Genomic DNA, 22868 nt, shown 5'->3' on the forward strand with positions numbered 1-22868 from the left:
ATACTGCCTCATCAAGAAAGCACCGGTTACTTCTTGGATGCTTACCTGTAGCATCTCCAACTTTTCATGGTCCTTTTGTGCAGAGCACTGCTAGCAAACAACATGGAAACTCACAGGTACTGAAAGATCAGGTGTCTGTATCCACAGAAGAAGCAATGAAGATAGAGGACAGAAAGAATAAGAGCAATACTGAAAAGCAAGGCCAGAAAAAACTTCATCTTTGAGGGTAGGGCCTAACATTCAAAGAAATCAGGACAGAGATTTCCACTGACTGGAGTAGCACCCCACTTAGCAAAACATCCTAAAGCTTAAGAGTTAATTTGTGATGGCTCAGGCACCATCCCACCCTTCATTTGGCCATCACTACTACCACAGTAAACTTTGGCAAAAAGACCGAGCCAGGAGGAGGAAGCATTAACTGTGTCATTCACCATAACTAAATCCACCTGCTATCATGAGTTAACATCCAAAGTGGCAAAATGTGTTTTCACTGCTCTTCATTCCTGCAGGGGCAACATGGCTGCAGCAGTGAGTGGGGCTGTTTTGCTTGCTTGTCATCAAAACAGTTTGCTGTGTCCCACTATGGGCAAAAAGGTAGAAATGACCCTCACAGTGCTGAAACTATGAGTAAGCCTTCCCTTTCAAAGTATGCTGGGCTGTGGTGTTGCCAGTCATTAAATAGGAATGTAATATTGCTCTGTTTTCCAACAAGTTAACCCGACACTACCCAAAAGCCTCATCTACCCCTACATCTTTCCCTTAGCAATTCCTGTTGCTGCACCAGTGGAAATGCTGCCATCCAGGGGCATAGCTGAGAGTAAATTCAGGCAAAGAGAGCCCATCCACTACTGATGTAGGCAATATAGAGGTGAAACACATGTCTCCATCCAGCCTCAAATGCCAAATGGGGGACTTAAATGCTACTGCTGCTGTTTCAGCTGCTGCATCAGGCTGATCTAGAGCAGTTTAATCAATACACAAGTTAGCCTTATCCAAGACTGCCAACATTAAGCAATTTTTTAAGAAGTTCCACAATTATTTATTATTTATCTTTCAATTTAAAGATCAAGGCATCATTTTTAATAAATTTTGAAATATTATTTGACTACAGATCACACACTTATTTCCCATTTTTAAAATTTCCTATACAATCATGAGTGCTAGAAACTTTTTTTTTTATTGGCTTTTTTTCTCTTTTTCTTACATCGAAAGCCAAAATTCTTAGGCGAGCTCAGCATTCTGGCAGAGAGGCACAAGGGCTTCAAGGAAATCCCCAAGTATCACAGTACAAGACTTGATCTGTAATGAGGCGAGCTGGCAATGCCGTGCTCCACCTCAGCACTCCAGCTGCTGCTCTGCCGGTGGAGCCGTACCAGCAGGAATACAAGGACCAGAGGCTGAGAATAAAATCAGGCAGAACCAAACCCTCCAGCGTTTCACAAGTCTGAGGTCTTGTGTGTGTGTATGTGCGTGCTGCTTTAGTTTTCTTTTCTTCTCATTGCAACTAGACTTAATATTTCTTCAGAGGATTCATGCTTATACTTGTATGAAGAAATCCTTTCCATTATCTTCTCCATCGCCCAGGCTACAGCGCTGAGCAGCCTGCTGCTATCCATCCCTGCTGTCTGTGGTTTTAGACATCTGGCGAGATGCGGGAGTTTCTGGGTTCTGAGGTGCACAAGGAAAGAGATCATTTGGTGCGCTTCAAATCTTGCTCTGCAGGAGTGCTCACTTTCACCTGTTTAACACCTGCCATTGGGAGTTTGGGGGTGGGACATGGGGGCAGCAAGAAACAGAAACTTTGAGCGAGATTTATTCACTTCTGCATTATGTTTGCAAAAAATTTTTTTTAAAAGGTAGGGGGTGAGTAAGTCTGAGAGGACTTCCCATAATAAATGCAAACATTACATTTCTACATCTCTCTGCTTTCAGGACAGCAGAGTGTTTGACTGAAGCTGTGGCTAAAGCCCTAAACAGAGAGCTAGGAGCTCTAGGATTTCCTTCCTGGCTTTGCTTTAGGCATGAAATTTCAGTCCTAGGACTGTGGTGTATTGCCGACAAATCTGAGTCACACTAAAATGAAGGTAAAATACTAATGATCTTTTTTAACTCCCCATCCCCCCATCTCCCATCTCATTCCTGGAGACACTATGAGACAGGGCCCAGACCTGCACTCCCTGAACACCCCACGGGCTTTTGCATAACACAGAGTCAGAGGCTGGAGGTGCATAAGGGAGAAAACAAGAAAGAAAAAGAAGCTGAATTCTGCAACGTGCAACAAATACAGGCTGGATCCTAAGCCCATTCAAATCAATAAGCGGGTTTCCAATGCCTTTACTAGGCTTTGGCTAAAAAGAGTATTAAATATCATGACAGCAGAAATAGATTTTACAGTTCCAGCTGATGGACCAAAAGCTAAGCTGAATTCATCCACAAAGGTGATTTCTCCAGGACAGCCACACTGGAAAAGCAATGCAGGGGAGTCTGTTCTCCCACTTGCTGCCAGTTGGTAGATGACCAGATTACTTCATATTTCCAAGCCTGTCAATCTGACATCATCCATGAGCAATGCAATATACTCATTAAAACAGTTTACATCAGATAGAATTATTGATCAGAGACAGAGCAAAACAGCAGGCAAATAGGGGTACCATGGCACCAAGATAACTAGACTTGGAAGGGGAACTGCCCTTCCAAAGAGGTCTTCCACACAGGCCCACTCTGCAACCATCTGCATAAGACCACTGTCATTTGAGCTGAAAGAAAACCCTGTTGCATAGCCGCAGTAGAAGGCTGGACCAACTAGGACAGGGGGATGCAATGCATTTTTAGAGCACGCTATTCTGGGCAACATGTTTTGGATCAGGGTTTCTGGAGGCTGAGCCTATGTCACAGCGCTGGCGCTGAGAATATTTAACGTGGGCCCATCTTGAAAAAGTCATTTTAAAGAAAACTGGATTGCAGTCTGAACGCAAACAGCTTCCTTCTGTTCTGCATCCTCAGAGGCAATGCAAGCAGACCAAGCAATTCAAGGGGCATAGACAGGCCCTGGAAGAGCCTCAATCTAACATTTGGGCTTCCTCCTTAAGCCAAAAAGAAAGAAGGCAGCAGCAAAAACATTTCATATTCACCTGGAAAGTTTCTAATGCTGTTTGCAGGAGCAGTGGCTGCAGGCAGGAAAACACCACCGTCCTCTCACTGGTAGCATGCCTCCACTGTGCCATCGGCTGGGCTGTGAGATTGTCAGCTGTTATTTAGCAGTCCAGACTACTCAAATTACAAAATCTGGAAGAGAGATGGAAGCTGAAACCAGAGAAGCTGCAAACAAGGGCTAGCAGCCTCCCACAGCAGAGCAGGAAAGGAAGCCCACCAAAAGAAGACAGATTTTCAGTGTCACGCACCCAGAAAACATACGTGAGCAAATGCATTCACGTGATGTACAACGAACCACTGGCTTTGGACACATGTGCTGGCCCAGTGACTTCAGAGGCCTGAAACAGGAGATGTCCCCCTCTCCTGCCCCTGCTAACTCACTGCAGTTACAAGGGGGACAACAGCAAATGCCCCCTTCCAAACCACTGCTAGCACATCCATCCCTCAGCAATCTGCAACAGCGATACACCCTTACGAACAGGTTTGGCAGAGCAGCCTCCCCAACCAAAGTAAGTTCTGTATTGGGGTTAAAGATCAAACCGTATCTATCTCTGAACACACCTTTGTTAGTTTTGGCTGTGCCCTTTCAGGTATCACCTGCCTCCCCAGGCAAACACGTTCCTATCTCTAACTCCTGGTGCAAGCCTGCTGCACTCTCCTGAGGACTGACTTTGCCTGGTAGGTATCTATGCACCTTCCGCATCCGTGCTCCTCTGTCAGAAACTGTGCAGAGCAGCTGATGAGAGAGGGAGAGCTCTCAGACTAACGTGACTACAGTGGGCATGTTACAGGAAGCAGAAGAAGAAGCTGGAAGCAAATTCATGGTCAGGCTGCTGCCTGGCTGTGCTGGAATACTGAAAGAATGGAAAACTGGCACTGATATCCTGCCACCCCAACAAACAATGCATTCATATGTAGAGCTACAGAGCAAATGATATGTCAGTTGTTCATCTGGAGAACAGGTTTCACCAGCCTGGATTAAATGATTACATTGCTGCAGCATGTGCTTCTTGCTGCTTTGAGAGATAAAGGAAGTAAAGTGAAAGCACTTACAAAGAGAGGCCTGACCCTGAAACCCCGTTTCAAATGCTCCAAGAAAGCCCAGACCAATCCTGCGCACAGTGGACTTTGCAAGAGTGCATTTACAAGGAAGCATTTCAGTGCCAATGTGCTGAAATTGTGAATGCAAGAAAACACCTCATTCAATTACAGGAGGTATATACTTTGACTCAAATTACTGCGTCCAGATGTGCAACAGACCGAATATATTTCTGCACCTTCTGCTCCTCATTCCCACAAGCACACACAAAGCTGAATGCAGGCTAAGTGCACTTGGAGGTCTTAAAGTACMTGTGCAGCAGTGACAGACTCCACCAAACGTTGTGTCCTGCATTCACAAACCCCCATTGAGTGACTCCCTTAGTATGTAATTGCACTCAACTTCATTCCAGGCCATGAGCATATGTCTGGTTATGGACTGATAGCACACGAGGAAAGAAAGACACATAAAGGAGAAAGTGCAAAAAAACCACTCTTGTAATCCAAACACATTTAGGATAAAGGGTATTTGCCTCCACAGTAAAAGGTTACTTTGTTATCTTTGACAGTCTGGCCAGCTTCCTTGCATCAGTCTTTTGCAAGGCAGAAAGGATAGGCTCACATCTGCTGAACAGCCTTCAAAACACTGCACTGCACTGAACCCACGGTCCTCGGCACCATCTTCCCAAAGTCTTGCCAAATCCACATGGGCAACAAGCAGGTGCCCAACAAGCCGACACAGCCCCTTTGGGAACCCTCTCGGCTGGCTGGGGACCAAACCCCCAAGGAGAGAGTGCTGCGGAGCCCACGGTGTGCTTGCCCATGCTGCACTCCCCAGGCACGTGGCTCTTGGTGGTGCACTGGCCCAGGCGACGTGCCCTCCCCCCCTTTCAGGGGACCATGCAGTGAACAGCGCAGGGGTGCAGCCATTGYGCAACGTGGGCCAGCGGTAGCAGGAGCCACCGTCCTCCCCTGCCTGTATTTCACAGGGTGAATGGTGTTACACAGAGAATGGTAGCAACACTGTTGTTTTTGTATTGGCATTTTTATTTTTCTGGATGAACAAATCCACATGTTGCTCCAGAACTCTTATTTAGGAATGACACAAAACACTTCTTTGGGAAAAGGTTTCTAGAAATAGCCTGCAGCAAGCACGCAGCATGGAAACTTTCAGCTCCAGCAGTTACAGGCTGGCGAATTTCTAGGCCATTGTAAGTGAGGTCTTATCAATGGGAAGTGTCAGGCAGTCTTAAGCAACAGAGAGCTGCCTTCCCCACATAAAGTGGCTGTGAAAACATGTATGATTTGTCCAGTTGGGGTGGCTCCCATTCAGCCATGCAAGTTTGTGACTCATGGAAGATTCTTTAAAAATATATCTGAATGCACATACAGATATATTCCAAGATACACTTATATCCACAAGCACATGACCTAAGAGGTGGGTTCAAGCTAAAGTGACTCAGCCTCCCAGTTACCAGAACAAAATTAGCAACCACTCAAAAACGTCTTATGTCTTAGATGGGGCTAGATGGCACTGTAAGTTAGTTAATGTACAAGCCCTTCACCTCAGAAGATTTCACTTTGGCATTATGATCAGTGGAAAATCAAGAAAGCTGGTGCTCCCTAGGATATATTTTCTAGAGCTGGGCTACTAATTCACCCTGACAGACCGATTCAACACCTTTCCTAGGTACCAAGTTAGAAACTGTGTCCAGTACTTTAGTCATTCTCTGTATTTTTTTTTCTCAGCAAATAATTCTTGGCTTGCAAGCATTTTAACATGTAATATTTATCATAAAACATATGTTTTTTTCCCAATACTTAGCCTACAGTTCCCCTGTTTTAATTTATCCCATTTCTCCTAATTAACCCCTGCCCCCCACCCCGTTGTTCTCATGCTAAATTCCTCTACCTCTCCCCAGAGAACAATGATGAAACGACATTCGCTTTACAGATCTCCTAGCACATCACCCCTTCTCTTCAGGATTGGTTCTGCAAGGCAGTGAGCCCTCTGGCCCCAAGCCACTGAATCACTTAAGGATGCACAGCTGAAACAGAGCTAGACAAAGTCAAAGAAGCTACAGACAGGCTTGAAGTACAGCACACACTTGTGCGCTTTGCTGTATCCAGGTCACAGCATTCAGGTCCTCACAGTCTGAAGCCTCTACGTGAGTTGATTAGGAGATGAATGAGTAAGGATCTGCCGTAATCTCAACCCCAAAACTTCCAAGATCCTAATCGGATGTGCAGAGCCTTTACACTCCTGCAGCAGGCGAGTGCACCACAGCTCCTGGCACCATGCCATCACAAGGGAAAGGCTTCCACATGTTTGGGGTAGAAAGGGGGATGTGCTGTCTTGCTGCAGCGCATCTGCCTCCAGGGATGGAAAGAAGATGGCCACCTCTTTAATGGAGACCATATCAGTAGCATCTAATACTCAGATAAGTATCTCTCTGCCATCATTTAACAAAGAGACCAGCCCTCTGAAAAAACTTTTCCCAGCAGTGAATCCCATCAGCTTCCTGACAGTCTGGGTCATTCGTGTCTGTGAATCTGTCTTCCCAGTTCCTCAAGTAACAGATTAGTCACATACATTAGCAATGGCAGCAATTCTGCCAAATAGCTGAGGAGCTGGGTAGGAGGAGAAGAGCAGCATGAAATGAACAGGCAGAGGAGGGGAGAGAAGTGCAATTTTTCTTCCTCTTCCCCAGTGCCCCTTCAGTTTTAAACAGTGCTCACATGTACAAGCTGCAAAACCTCTGGATCGCATGGTGGAGGTGAAATCCAGGCTATACCTAGCTGAAATACTTGGGCATACCTCCCTTTCCCCTTTTGCCTCCAGACTGGGAGGAGCAGCAAGAATGCCAACAACTTTTCTGAATCTTCTTTGGGACCAAAAGCCTCCCTAAATAAGGACGACATTTGGCAGCTGGGAAAACCTCTCACTTGAGTTCCCATCTTCCAAGGGACTGACAAATGCCAGACCTCCAGCATGGCTGACAGAGGTGCAGAGCTGCAAAGCATTTCATTTAGAAGAGAGTCRCTCAGAGAGGAAAGCAAACACGCAAAAGGCCCCCCCAAAAAAACTCCTAATTAATACATGGCTTTCTGGAAATGGTTCCTTCCTTCTTCCAATAACTTAGATGAAAAATCACTGCTGTTGTTAGAGCAGCAGTGCATAGAGTCTGTAACCAGGTCAGATTGCTCCTCCGTGCCGAGCGCTGTACATACTTATGTCACACTGTCCCCGTCCCAGCATGCTTACCAGCTAAAAATGCCCCAGTACGTAACAAAGGGGAGATTCAAAGCAAGAGCACCTGAGTGATCCAGTAACAGAAATAACAGGATGTTTCAGGTAATGTGAGGTGCACACGCATTCCCAGACGCTCAGTCTGTACCCTGCAGCTCAGGGAAATGCTTAATGGGCAGCACGGCCTGGAGAAATTGTAAAGAGGGGGAAAGCAGACAAGTGCCCATGGGGAAAGCAGGTGAGGGAGTTTTCAAGACAGGTGTTGCGACTGGAATAACAGGGAAACATCTAGGCAGTCCTTGTTCTGGTAATAAATAACAGCTACAAAATTCTTATTAACCTGTGAAGAACGTGTAGGTCCTGCCAGTATGTCTGTCCATCATATACCTATCTGCCACATGTCCACACAGTATTCACTTCAGCTGTCCCAGAACAAGGCAGAAAATGTTGCAGGTCACTCACAGTATCCAATATGCCAGCAGAGGGGGGCCACAACCTTACAGGATTTATCTCTGTTATCATAAAAATGATGGATCCTCCACCTCAAGGGGCAGTGCAGAAAAAGGAATAAAATACAAAGCATCACTACTGAGAGATGAACCTCACCATAATATGAAATACCAAAGAAAACCTCAGAAATGTGCTAACTTTCCTTCTTAAGAACAAGTGAGCATGTGATCATGCATGAGAACTGAGGCCATGCACAGCTGGGTTGATGGATTCGGCCAGAGTCAAATACAAGTCTGGTCCCATTCACTGGAGGAGATGGGAAGCGCTAGGCCCTGACTCAGCTTTTAAACATGCATAGCTGACGTCACCCTGTCCTCTTTTCACCATCCTACTTTATAGAGGGGAATTCACAGCACAAGTGGCCCAATACTGGAGAGGGAAGTCCCGGTGCTACGTGCTGCCAGGCTTTCCTATTACCAGATCCAAACACTTTGCTATTTCAGAAATAGCAAGGAAGTGTGGGGAGGAGGAGGGGGAGCACAGAAGTCAAATAAACCAATGTTCTTATATCTGGAATTATACCAGCACATAGATTAAACTAGTCAATCATTTTAATCACTATCTAACAGTAATAGCCCACATACACAATTTACATTAAAAAGCATATAGCACTGTGATAGAATAGTCTGTTTTTAATGCTAATTTGGGCAGTTCTGACCCAAACAACTGCCTTCTGTGGTGGAGCTGTGTATTTTGGAGGATTTTTTTGGCTGGTTGTTTCCAGGAGAACTGCACTAGAATACTGTTTTGCTTAGGTTTTTGCTTCAACATATATATTTGGTCTGTTTACTTTTCAATCTCATGTATTTGGCAGACAGAAAAAATGCAGAGCAGTAACCAACACTGAATGCATTTACCATGCAACATCTGTTTATTCTTCCAGCTCACCCATGTCTTGTTCCTCCTCTGGATATTTATTTTTGTGCTCTCGCAAGGACTTGGATGTTGGGGGAATGTTCCATTTTTAGAATTACTGGACCTAAGAAACTGGAGGTCCATAAATGAGTGGCATGCTGAGACAGTGGGGGGAAGCCAACAGCCTTAGGAGGCCCTTGGCTAACCCACACACTCAGGAGCGCAACAAGTGAGATAAGACGGCTCCAGGCTCCCTGCTTGCCTCTGCAGGAGTGAAGGGGAATGTGCTCTGCAGAAGCTCCTTCTTCACCCATAAGAAGATGCAGCTCTGGAGAGAATTCCTCGCACTGGTGCCTCCACTGTTGCATGCACTGTGAAGGATACGTTGTATGTGCAGAAACTATTATCCCACTAAATATTGAACAAAACCAGGGGAAAAAGATGGTGCAGTCTCTGATCTGACTGCATCACGTGTCAAATGAGCAATGAAAACAAAGCACTGAAAAATAAAATATCCTGCTTCAGAAAAGACTTAGGAGAGTATCTTCAATAGTATCTTTTTTTTCTGCTTTTTTCTAATCCTTTTTTACTGTTGAAGTTGACATCTTTTCCGCTTGCTGAACCAGCATTTCCTGACAGCCAACCATTGTCAGAAATTTTCCGTCCAGCTCTAGAATGGATTTCAACACTCAGAGCGTTGTGCGTAGGTATGAAAAGAGGTTTAATGTCAATCCCAAAAAATCATCTACAGGATGTGCAAAAGGGTACCACTGATTAGGAGCAGTATGTTCATTTGGAGAAGCTCAGACACTGGCAAGTTTGCCTTGAAACTGCAGTCACTTCTTCTCTGCTCGGTTACAGCTGTAATAGTGAGCCTCTTCCCTGTGTTTACCCTCCAACTGACCTGTCATTTGGAAAAAAATTCTTCCATGGGGAACACTGCCTTTCGTGACACAGCAAATCCCTTCTAAAAGCCATGGGACATTTTGATGGTTTTAAAACAAAATACTTTGGAGGAGATCATTGTTGTCCCAATAAACAGCAGTATAGACAGTCCTCAGAAGCTAAACAAGCAAGGCAGGAGTTTGCAGGAGGAAACAGCAATAAATACATCGGCAAGCTTCTTAATCACAAGCTTAAAAAATGCCTATGATGCCTTATATTGATTAGCTCGTCATGGCTGTTCAGTGCTCTATGGTAACAGAGTAGTAGTGACAGGCCAGGTCTTGATGTTTGGAGAACTTCAGCTAGCAAAATCTCTCCAAGGATGAAAATGCAGTGGAGGTTTAAGCACATCCAGGCAACTGTTTTAGAAACTTTTTTAAAAAATCCCATGGATCATCACAGAGTCTGACAGGCGTGATGCTGCCCAGGAATGGCAGTCCCTTCTCTGCAGCAGCTGCACTCCAAGGAAGGGGGGACCCAACCCCCAAACCTGAGGGGTTTTGGTACTGGGAAGGGAAGCAGTGCAAATCAGGCTGTTCCCATTTAGAAATTCTGCCTGAAGGGCACTCAGGCTGAAACTCCCTTAATATGCTTTTAAAGGCAGGCAAATGAAAAGCAAGGCATTTTTCCCTTTAAAATCCAGTATTCCTCCTGCACTGAGACATCTATAACTGCTATTGTTAGCTTAAGGGGCAATAATTTCATCAGCAGGTGAAGCTGGTTTGGGGAGGAGGGGGAAATTAACCCAAATTTAAACACTTTCATCAATCAGCAACTGTGAGCACACTCACACAACCTCCCAGGAGCAAGCCCAAGAAACGGTGCCTTTTCTAAAGGACACAACTGATTCATTGCCCTGCTTAAGTATCACAAGCAATTTCAGCTGCRGAGGCCTGACCTGTTTGGCAGCAGTCAGCCAGCATCAGCTGCCTCCTGGAAAAAAAAATAAGGAAAGAAAAAGAATAAGAGCTTTGAAATGACAGAGTGAGCAGAGGAACGGGGAAATAAATGGGGGGGGGATCAGTAATGAAGGGGTGGAAGAGGTGGGCCTGGAAACCTTTGGCTCAGGCACAGGCTAATTCTCTCCTGCTCTCTGCTCGYGACTCCATCTAATTACCCTGTTTCCTCTGAGCTGATTGGAAAGTGGCCTTGTGTCTGGAAAAGGCTGTAAGCATCTTACATACATCTGTTCCACCTAATCCCTAATAACTAGTGCCTGTGTGTTTGGGGGAGAGGAGGTGGGGGAGGAAAAGCGGTGAAGGGTTTCCCATGTGTGCTGCCATGTGGTAGCAGGCAGAGCTGGGCTGCCATGGATGTTGTGCRCGTACTTTCTGTACTTGGGGGCTTTCAGGGAACTAAAGTTGTTCTTCTTCTGCCCATTTCACAATCCAGAGGCCCTCTATCCTCCTTCCCCTTGCAAGAAAGCAAATGAAAAAAAAAAGAGAGAGAGAGGGAGAAGGCAGGGGGTGGGAAGAATGACATATTTTGCTGAGCCTTCTTGCAGTTCAGATCTGTTTAAGCCACTCATTTTCCCCTTGCCCTAATCCTGCATTATCCTTTAGGAATGACGTTCAATTCCTGAAGGAAAAAAAAAACGTTCTCTCAAGGGTCCTGCATGGTTTGCCCAAGAATCTGGAATGCACTTTTTATGTGCAGCTCTGGGAAGAGGCACAGGGACAATTATGCAGCCATTTAGAAGCACACAGGCAAATTTTCAGCAAGCTCTTAGTAGCAGGAGCTAATTCAATGTGAGGATAGAGTAGRGATAAACAGCTCCGTTTGCCAGTAAAAGGATTGTCACATCTGGAATTTACACAAGTTACTAGGAGCCAGGAGCCACTATTTTGTTTCACTCACACTGCACCATAAAACATGTTAGCACTTTAAAAGTGCTGTAATGCAGACACATCTGGGGAGACTCGCGTAGCCCTGCTGCTCTCGCTTCCACAGGCACACGTGCACGTGCAAAACRATGGCTCTTGTGACCCAGCCATTCCCAAACCCGCCTCAATTTTTGGGTGGGAGGAAGACAGGAGTTATCAAAGGGGAACTCGGGGCCCGGCATTGCTCAACGCTCTCAACTTTGCTCCAGCCCCCAAGACCGGAAGGCGTTCGGCCTCCGGCGCGACCGGGCCACAGCACATCGCCTTCCCGTGTGAGTGGGGATGGGGGCACCCCGAGGCCGTGCGCGAGGACAGGGCCCCTTTGTGCCCAGCTCTGCACACGCAAGGGAGGGCCACCTCCGCTTGGTCCCCAGCGAGGGCCGCAGCAGCTCCCCCAAATTGCAGCGGAGGAAGGATTTGGGCCATGGTGCAGCTCAGGGGTTCAACCAGCTGGCAGGGGAAGCTGACTCAATCACCAATCATTTTAAAAAATATATATCCAAAAGATTGCTGGCACCCCCGTGAGGCATTTATTTCCGTATTTATCCAGCCGGTTTTCTGTTGTTTTGCTGGGGGATTTTTTTTTAGTTGTAACCTCTACCTGCCCCTCCTACAGGATCCTCCAACTCATCCCTCAGCACGCTAACAATGCAAGAGGCAACACAGAAACCTGCGGACGGTGCTGCATCTGGTTTCCAGAGGAAGCCCTCATCCTCACAACATAAAAATGCTAGGAAGCATCCTATGAAAAAGTGGTGAGATATGGCCATTCACAGTCCAAACACATCCTGTCATTTTTCTTTGGTCCCTAACCCTGCATTCGCTCTTTATTGTAGTTGTGCCTCCTTATTGACAAAATTTTCACTATAAACATTTGTGACTTTCTAGGCCAAAATCTACTGCCAAGTAGGTGACTGAGCTTCTAAAGTAAAGAACGCGGAAGTCAATGGCATTTACCTAAGATTTCCACCTTTGGAGCTTCACACCTGCACACAGCCCCCAAGGAAAAGCAAGGGAAGACCCAGACTCTCGATTCTCTCTCTCTTTTCATACACTGAAGCCCATCTTTTCCAATTCATTTTTTTCTCATTTTGTACCACAGAAAACTGGTTACCAGTACATCTGTTACCCACTGACAGTAGGTTTGACATAGCACACTTCCTCCCAGTTGATTTTGGGCCTGCCCACATCAGGTTTAGGCGCAAGCCAGGGGTGATTCCTGTATTTCCCGTTCCCCCCATGTAGTTCTGTCCAGGACTCCTAAATTGAGATGTGGGTGGTGCAAAAGGGGAAAGCTTTCAGCTCTGCGCAGATTTCAGTATTCACAAACCACATGTCAATATTCATATTCCCAACACAGATGTATACTACAGACAGGGGCGATGGAGTAAGAAAAGGCTTGAGTAAGAAAACAGGTACGGCCACAAAAATTGTCTCTAGGCCCATTGTACAGTTTGCGAAACATTACGCAGAGGTAAAGGCCTGAAGCTTACAGTGTGGAAACTAGGCTGTGAATTAATTTGCGATCTAATCCTCTCACCAAAGGACAAAGGGCTGCCTTATGGAGACTCCCTTCACTCCTTTGGGGGACTAAGATGGCCCCCTAATGTGATGCAGGGCAAATTAAATCATGGGGTTCTTGCTTTCTTGAGGTTTAAAAGCAGCCCTGAACACCTTACCTTCAATGTGTTTGAGTGCAGCACTGATTGTATCAGACGTGACCCAACAACTTTAGGTCAGTAACTGACAGAGCAATGCCTATAACCTGTTTATAAACTCTAGATTACGGATGGGTGATCAACAGAACAGTCTTCTGAGCACCCCAAGCATCAGAGCTTTGCTGCACACTTCGCAGAAAAATGACTTTTCTGCAGCTTGTGACTCATCTGCCTAACTCATCAAATGGAGAATACATTGCTTGAAGTCCCACAAGTGCTCACATGTTCCTGTCAGAGAACAACACTGGCTCCAGCTTTCAAGGGATCACTCTTCTTTACCGGACTCTGCTGCAAGCAGCCCTGTGAGAACAACATAAAATAGAAAGAGTCAGCTGTCCTGTACTTCAGCTCTTGTGACTGCCTGAAAAAGTGAAGTGAAAGAGCACTACAGGAAGCTGCAAGACTGTACTTCGCTTGTCATACTGTCCTCTCGGTTCACAGCCTGCCACTGGGAGCCTTGTCAATTAAATCAGGGGACTTCAGATCAAGTCCTTAACCTGCCCCTGCCCCTGCCCCTGCCCCTTAGGCTTGCCCAGTCAGGGGCGCTCAGGAAAGCTACACCGAATTAATTTATAAAGCAGACTAGCTGAACTGCATGAAAATCTTGGTGTGGACACAAACATTTAGAATTAAAATAGCCCAATTGCAAATCAAAGCTAAATTCAAATGTAGTCTTGTTAGTTCTGATTCAGACTGTCCATGAAGGGGTTTTCATGCAGTTTAATGCGTTAATGTGTACTAGTTTTCCTCAAGAGCACAATTTTATCTTTGTGAGAAAGATGCAGCGGCTTAATTTCAGCTTTGCTAGCGTAATGCAAAAGGCATTTGACATCATTTAAACTGAAATTTAAACCCCCTCAAGGTAAGTTGGTGCAACTTTCTCAGGAGCTCAGACTGCTGTCACCTTAAGATTAGCAGCTGAAAAAAATGGTTCTCTAAAACCTTCATTTCTGGGTGCCAGATAAGTGGCATAAACATTCAAACTACCCAGAAGCACCAGCAGTTTTCAGTTAATTCTGCTTAAAATGCTGTGAAAATGGAGAACTGGGAACACACCCGGTTATATTCCTCTCAAGCTACAAAGATAACTTAGGTGAGAAATGCTCAATGCTTCTGAAAGTCAGGCCATGTATTTGCAGTCCTAAATAATCATTTCAGAGTCTGGTTTGAGCCTTCTTTTCCCCCATTCTTAAAAGGGAGAAAATAAAAGCTGAAGCTTGAGCCCCTAAGTTGCAGGAGCATATTTAAAACAGACACACTATTGAAAATGTACCATTTCTCCCTACCCCTGGCTATTTTGGATTAACAGATACATGGGAGTCACTTTGCACACACCTGGTTACCAAGACTGATTACTTTCTGGCTGTGACCATGGGTGGCCCAATAAAATGGACTTGACTGAACAGGCAAGTGTTGGCATGGGATATAAACAGTAGCAAGCAGATGGCATTTTAAGATGAGAAAACAGAAAGAAACACGGAAAGGCCATGTATTCCCTGTCCAACTTGTTCTCAAAACCACACTTTTCTCTGTTATGTATGCCTTTCTTCTAACCTTTCCTTTCCTGGAGCTTTTCAATCAAATTTAAGGCCAGAAGTTGTGCTTACAATTACAACTGCAACCTCAGTCCTTTCCCTTCAGTATCCTACCAGATCCAGGTAGGATAAGACCAGCCACGCAGCAAGCCAGAATGTCTCCAACTCTGTGAATAGCTTTACCAAAACCTGTTAAATTCATCTTCAGGAAAAAAAAACAACCTGTTCCTCAAAAGGGACACTGACACAAACTCTGCCCCCAATTCCACTGACGAATGACTGGAGCTACAGAGGGGTAGAAAGGAAGAGAGTTTGACTTTAGCAGATTCCATCTATTAAAGAGTCAATACAGAAATGCATTTCCTTGCATCAGGAGTCCTATTGCCCAACCATTACTCCACTATTATAACTGGGCAGTGCAGAAGATGAGTCAGCTCTGCAGTCAACGGCTCAGCTGTATTTCGGACTCAGAGCAATTCAGGATCTCAAAGCACTTTAAAACAGTTTTATGCAGCAAACCTCAACAAATCTGAATATAGGAGATAGGACAAGCTAACAAGAGTTCAGGCTTGGCTTGTCATCACAGGTAATGAGTAGTGAAGTGATGAGGGTTCTCAGCATCTCTAAAGGTATATCTGTAGTACAGACTGTAGTGTCATTTTGTGATAACTGAGCCAGCTTTAAATAAACTATCTCAGACAGAAAAGCAGTCTAGTTTAGCAGCACAAACCTCAGTGCACACTACTTTCCTGTGATGACACAAAAAGCAAAATCACTTGCTTCCTGATGCCACAGCAAGGGTGTTTTGAGGAACTTTTGCCTTCCCATTAGTGCTACATCAAGAATCACTATTTTGCTTCAGTCACAACACTCAAAACTACGAGAATCAGATTCTGTGGCCCATATCCTCTAAACTACCTAACTCAATGGGAAAAAAAAACAAAGACAAGCTAGGTACTCAAACATTTTTGAAGCTCTGGGTTTGCATGGTTGGTCAAAAAATCACCTAGCAATTACTTGCAGATCTGAGAATAGACCATGGACATATAGCCATCTCTATTTTCTACAGTTGGTGCCTATAGCAAGCACAAGTGACCACAGCTTAGGAGTCCTGCCTTCTGGTCCCATGCTCTATGGAGACATCTGCATTCAGTTCCTCAATATCTTGCTTTCTTTGAGATTCCTTTCAGATCCTTTATAAGGGCATTTTAAAAAAGAAAAGTCTTTGCATGACAAATTCCATACACTGCATAGACAGACATGTGATGGTTTTAAAATCTGTTAAAGGAATAAATTCACTGTATCCCAATTCATGCTCTGCATAGGGCACAATGCTCCCAGTCTCAATGTATGAAATAAAACAATAGCTATATTGTATGATAGAGCTAAGCATGAAGAGGCCCTCTATTTTCTACTCTGCCTTCACTGAGGTCCTATCTTTCCAGGATGAAATCTTCATGAATTTTCAGTTTTGGGATACAGAGCAGATTTATTCTGATACCCTTCTCAGGGGAAAGTATTCAATTTCTAAAAGACAGACGATGAAAGCAGTGCCAGCATTGTCTCAGCACAGTGAAGGGCATTAATTATCATCCACTCCAACTGAGCTGATTGATCCTTGATAGCAATGGTATATTTTAATTGTCTGTACTTTGTTAAGCCAGGACCAAATCCCCTTAACTGAATGGGAAACCCTTCTCTAATTCTGGGAGCGGGATTTTCAGTTTTCTTCCCATTTTTTCCTTACAGTCTTGCATTCTCCTTGCACTAAGTCACATATTTTGTCACACACTGCAGAGTATATCTTGGGGAAAATAGTACCTGCAGACCCCTGTCTTGTTAGGTGAAAGCCTGCTCTAACTCTGATGATGGCTCTACTTTGAAGTTGGCCCTCTCAGAGGTCTGTTCCAACCTAAATTTCTCTGTGATTAACACATGATACTACTTGAACAGGGAGAAACAGAGCCAAAGTTGCATGAAGATGGCCTGACTCAGATTTTGGCTGCAGCAGTGGACACCCCTTTTAGCCTAGAGATGCTTTACTGTGGGGGAACATCAACTGGCTGGAGATCTGCTGTCTCCTTTGGAGCTATCAATACTCAATAACTGATAAAAAAAAAAAAATCCATGCCAATGGGCTTCAGGACTGAGCTCCCCACCATTGAGATGCCTGGGATAAGAGACCACTCTTGAAAACTTCAGCTAAAAGAACTTGCCCAGGGCTACACAATAAGTGAAGTGGCAGAAGCACAAATTGTGCTTCCATTTTCCTTACTCCCAGATCTCTTCTTTAGCCACGGGTTCTGTAGTAAAAACTTAACTATTGCAACTTTATATAACAATTATGTCACCATTAGATTTCAGAAAGCACCTGCAAAATCCAGTTAACTCACCACACCAAAAAAAAGAAAAAAAATAAGGCACTTCAGATGAAAAGATAAAACAACGGTATTTGTTTCAAGGACTGAAACCTTTATAGTTTATATTTAAATGTAACTCCCTATCTAAGTTATTAACCTAACTTTAATGCAAACCCTCAAGAACATTACTTAATATTCTGTAACAGAAAAATGTAAATGATTAAAGAGCATATGCTCTAAAGAGCATAAGGAACTGTTTTTTAAAAACAGAAGGTATTTAGCCTACAGCAGAAATATAGGCTATCGAACTGAAGGACTAAGTAGACACAAACTGTATGCATTTCCATTTCCATCTGAACTGGTGTAAATCAGGAAGAATTCAAGTGGTTATTAGTGTATGTTTTCCCTCTAGCAAYAGCTTATTCAGCTAGGAGTTTGTATTTAAATGTTTGTACAGTATCTTTCACAATGAAGCTTGGGGATTTCCAGGCAGTAAGTGATACAATTGGATAATGGGCTATTTGACTTTTCATCCTTACTTCTTGCAGCCCTGCTTTTGTGTGTTTTAAAACATAATCTTTATACTAATTAAATACATATGAATATTCTGTTGCCTATGTAATGAATATATAATTAGACTCAATAGAAGGATTAAGTACTCTCTAGCTGATACTAACACTTTAGCATAAAGGTACCCAAGACACCAGTAAATGTTACCTATGAGCTTCTGCTAATAACATGCTGCCTGTGATCTCTAGAGGATTATTTTACTCTGGAGCTCTTGGAGGAGCAGTATACTGAAAGGGGCCTGAAACAGATACCCTATAATTTCTGTCCCTGCTTAGTGCCTTGGTGAGAAAAGAAGGCCTTTACTCCAAATCGTAACAGTTTTTTTCTCTCTTTTTTTTGGCTTGAAGTAATACCACATGATCTTTAGAGAGCAGGAGGCTATAAGGAACCTTTGGGTAGTTTCAAGGAAGAAAGTGTATTTTGTTGCCCAAGCTCCTTTTTTGTTTTTGTTTTTTTGTCAAGTACCACTTTTCCCCTTCAGAAACACAGAGAAACCTCTTAAATAAATATTAGGTACGGCCCTTTCTCTCAGCTCCAAAATTACAGAAAGACACTTTATTGTCATAAAGCACATGCTTTGTAACTAGTGCTATCTCCCAGTGCTACTATTTGCTATACCTCATAAMTGTCAGTGGCCTCTCCTTTCCTTTCCTTTCCTTGGCATTTTTCCCATTGTTTTTAGGTTGTTGGTTTTGTTTTCATTGTTGTTGTTTTGAAGAGAGGTTACCCTCCTGGCCCTCACATGATAATGCTTTTTTTCCCCTCTGTGGTTAGGCCAGCTCAGACAACTAGATAAATATTGTGGGCAACTGACCCTTAAATATCAGGTTTGGCCTGTACTTTTCATGGAGGTCTTTATTTCTTTAAATTGTAGGTGGTCTCCTTAAGACAGCAGGGAGACAAGCCTGTTGTAGCAAACGGGGGGGAAAAAAAAGAAGAAGAAAAATCCCCTCAGGATATTTCCTGTGGTAAAATGGGGTAAGGAATATTTCAGGGCAGTTCCAGACAAATTCAAAACCAAATCTGTGAGGTTCAGTGAACTCTGTAAATTGTGTGTTTCCTCCAAAACCCCAAACCAGGGAATTTGAACTTGATTTTGGAGTGAGTAGAGGGGACACTAGCATTTGTATACCTCTCGGCAATTTTGAAAAGGTTTTTTTTTAAGATGTCTGGTTTCTCAGAGCAAAGTTTGCTTAAAAAAACAGTGAGTTAGCTACTGAAAATCAGCCTGTATGAACTAGTGGCAACCAAAGATTTAGACAAGTAAGGGGAAAGAAAGCTCCTTTAATAGGTATAATCTCAGTGTAAGGATTCCTTAAATTTCTTCTCATCTTAAAAATAAAATGATAGCTGAACAGCCTACAAAAAGGCCAAGGAATATTAACAGAAATACACTCTCAATCTCAGCAGTAACTGCGACACTACTAGCATTTCCCTCAAGTTAACACAATGTAATCTTCATGTAAGGAAGTTGTTTTCAATACAGAGCAATTTCCCCATGAAAAACAAACCTCCACTCCCTTCAGAATCCCTTTTACTCATTTAGGAGGGAAAAGATTTTCCCTAGAACTCAGTTCACTGCCTTTATGCAAGTAAAATTATTGGCCGGATCAGGCACAGCAAATCTTGTGGTAATACTGCAATTCACACAACATATTGGCTATTCTTTTGTAAGGTCCATCTCCTTAACTTCCTTTCTTCAGYGAGAGACTGGCTCACATTTCTTTTTGTGTTTACATTGCCAATAAAACCTGTCCTACACTGGTGTAGAATGGGACTGTTTCAGAGAAGACATCAGACCTATACCAGTGTGCTTTATCTCTGAATTTGGCCATATATAAAATGTCAACCTTTAAAATGTAAACTTTAAAGTCAACCCTTAGTCAACACTGAGAGGTACCTGAACTTCAGCATTTCACATCTGTAACTAAACTTATGTCAAGGATGGAGCAGGAATCTCCTTTACAGCCCCAAACCAGGCAACTTGGAGAGTTTGGGGATGAAGCAGGTGCTTGGTTATAGAGTGCTTGTGCTTTGGTCCCAGTTTGGATCAAATAGCTCAAAGTAAAGCTACGCCAGTACTGGTGCCACAGACAGCCAGGTCAGCCCCAGACCCTCCCCATTGAAGCAATAGGGGAGCAACAAGATTGCGCCCAGCCAGCACGGCCCATGCCGCACCCTGCGTACAAGGCTTTGACAATCCCAGGTATCTGGCATAAGCAGGGGTCCATCTATCTATTCGGGAGCCTTTCTTTTGGGAAGGAACATCCAGAGTACCTGCCTACCTGCATGTAAACAAACCCACATATCTCATATTCACGTATGATAAAACAGCTATTAGTCACTGGGGAGCTTGAAGGATGAGTTGGTTCTGGGGGTTATTTTACACTAGGAAGATCAAGAACTAGTAATCTCATCAGCATTCTGCCATCATTTCCTACCAGCCTAGTCACTCAAAAGATTCACGAACGGTCATGACACTATAGGTGGCTGACCAGTCATTACTCCCTCACTCCTATTAAGGAGATGGATGGAAATAAGCACTAACAGTATGGCTGAGGTCTGTTGTACTCTGGAGAATATCTGGCATTTTTGTGAGTTGTGAAAACAAAAAAGAACAAAAATAACCTCTCACACACACAGCTCCCTTGGAAAACTGACTGCACTAACAACATGATGTATCCCTTGCACAGCATCTTTTAGCCTGAGGCATACTGTGCAGGATAGTGAGCATTGGGAGTCTGGTTACTGAAGGTCTATCTCCAGCAGCACCAGTGATCTGCTTTATACAGGCAGTTGAGGCGAAGAGGCTGGACTTTGTCCTGGAAAGACCACATGTTCCTATTTTCACTGACTAGGCTATTAGGACAGTAATTCTGGTAGTAAGGCACAGCAGTCATACAGGAAGAGAAATGCTCTCAAATTGTCACAGCAGGAAGAGTTGCCAGAGCTCATTTGTAAAAGCCCTGTGCACAGATCTGACCCAAAAGTTACCTTCTGCAGCAGAGGTGACACAACACCTACTGCTGAGAAGGCATGAAAACAGCCCCCAGCCATTAGCAGAAACCTCTGCTGCCTTGTTCCCATGCTGTGTGACACGGGATGAATTTTTGTCAGCTCTGTTTCTCTTTCCCTTTCTGTTCTTTTGCTGCTCTTGTCTATTTAGACTATGAGATCTTCAGAGAAAGCTTGTCTCTCACAGTGTTTTTGCTCTCACCTAACACAATGTTATATGTTACAGTCCTAACCTAAGCCTCTAGATACTGCTGTCATATAAATAATAATTCACAGCTCTTATACATGCAGCATGGCTGAAATGCAGCCACACTGGAGTTAAGGTTGGGACCTCGCCAAGTGATACAACCAACAGAGCATCTATAGACAAAGGGTAGTTTTGTCAAGGACAGAAGGTCAAGCCATTTTTAAGTCCTTCAGCAGCAAACATCATCTTACGTGTTAGGATGCCTTACTTTTCCCTTTCTCTCCCACCAACATATACACAGGATTTACTACATAGTATTCAATATTTGCATCACAAAGCAGGAGGTTTTCCAGGAGTTTTCAGCACTCCTGAAACTGTGTTTAACATGTTTAACCGGTGACAGATTTACTGTCTCTATATCTACAAAAAATTCCTTACACAAAGAGGAGCATTTCCCCTGGAACATAAACTAGCATTCCAGGCTGGAATATTTGACCAGAAATTGGCATGAGGGGAGAGAGAAAATAATTATACTAATTAATGTGTAAAATTAGTCCAATGATGGCATGATTAATGATGCTTGAATTTTTTGCTTTTATTTATGGATTCACACAGTGTAGAAGCCTTTAAAATTGTTAACCCTTTTTCTTTTAATTTCAGACCCCCAAATTCTTTTAAATGTCAAGATCAGTCTTAGTCAGCTCATTCTTGTTRTACTTGATATGGTTTACCTCAAGCCAAAAGCCTCAGGCTATGGACAGACATCCTCTTTCATAGCCAGATGTACAGATAGATATTTTGACTAAAGTGCATATGGAGGCAAATCACATCAGCAGCTCTGTCAGGAAATAGACAGTGATAAGCAACTGTGGGCACAAACTTCTTCCAGCAGCTGGATCCAGAAGATATATTAACTAGTACTGTAGTGCCTACAATATTACACTACACTTACAACAACTAGTCTGATCTAGTACCTGGCCACAAATGAAGGTCATCTCATGCCACTCATTTTACAGCATACATGTCTTAGGCCTGCTCTCCATACACTCACCGCACATTATAATTATGTACCAAATATATGTGGATGCTACTATACATATTTTTTTAATTTGTAGTTTCTAAGAGTACTGTCCCTGCTGTGCAGGTAGCTATGCTGGTATAAAACTGCTTTTTACTGATGAAGTAATATTACCTTTCTAACTTGGGAATAATCTGTGCCATTCTACATCCATATAAACATTTATGATCACACTCACACTGAAAGATTTTATACCATATATATGGAAAATTATACCTGCTACTGAAGCAGGCAAGCCCTTTAGTTGTGGTGGTTATACAGAACTTCAGTAAAGATGCCAACAAAGGCTTCACAGCCATTTTCACACTCACTATGGAATCAAGGCTACATATCTTGGTGAAACAGCAGCTTTCCTCCTTTCCTCCACATTCTCATAATCAGTTAATATCCTTGTGATAGAAGACTGTTGTTTGATCCTGAGGAAAGTGTAACAGTGACTAACACAGTATCCATTTCTCTGCCCTTCCCTATGCTACAGTGCGCTGCTTACTCAGTTGTTCCAACCACTATTTGTAGGACTGCACTGTAAACCAGATCAGGCAATTGATCCTTTTTTAAAAAATAAAAATATCTTTCATTTTTCAAGTTTTTTTTCTTAAAAACCTTTCTCAAGCCAGCTGCAGCTGCAGCCTCCATCTCGTCAAATCACAGCCTGAATTAGCATCCATTCAAATGAATGAGACAGATCTCCCAAGTTTTATGTTTTATGTTCACTGCAAAGCTGAGCAGATGTGAAGCATGTTTACAAATGCATAGACATTTTGGGAGTTG

General features: G+C 43.6%; 1 long non-coding RNA gene across 7 annotated transcripts in view; it reads right to left on the reverse strand.

The window, feature by feature from the left end:
* Positions 1-1132: 1132 nt before the first annotated feature.
* The window catches only part of LOC112974176, a 45702-nt gene continuing 23966 nt past the window's right edge, over positions 1133-22868 (reverse strand). For 4 of the 7 annotated variants that reach the window (XR_003256183.1, XR_003256182.1, XR_003256180.1 and 1 more), the window contains 2 exons: positions 13575-13652; positions 8485-10684 (listed from right to left, as the gene is read on the reverse strand). This is a non-coding gene — a long non-coding RNA (uncharacterized LOC112974176). Of the gene's footprint in view, positions 1750-3131; positions 3286-8484; positions 10685-13574; positions 13653-22868 lie in introns of those variants that run through there. The other 3 variants (XR_003256185.1, XR_003256184.1, XR_003256186.1) reach the window with 3 other exon arrangements.

Source organism: Apteryx rowi, unplaced genomic scaffold (assembly GCF_003343035.1).
Source record: "Apteryx rowi isolate R43461 unplaced genomic scaffold, aptRow1 scaffold_596, whole genome shotgun sequence".
Taxonomy (NCBI): domain Eukaryota; kingdom Metazoa; phylum Chordata; class Aves; order Apterygiformes; family Apterygidae; genus Apteryx; species Apteryx rowi.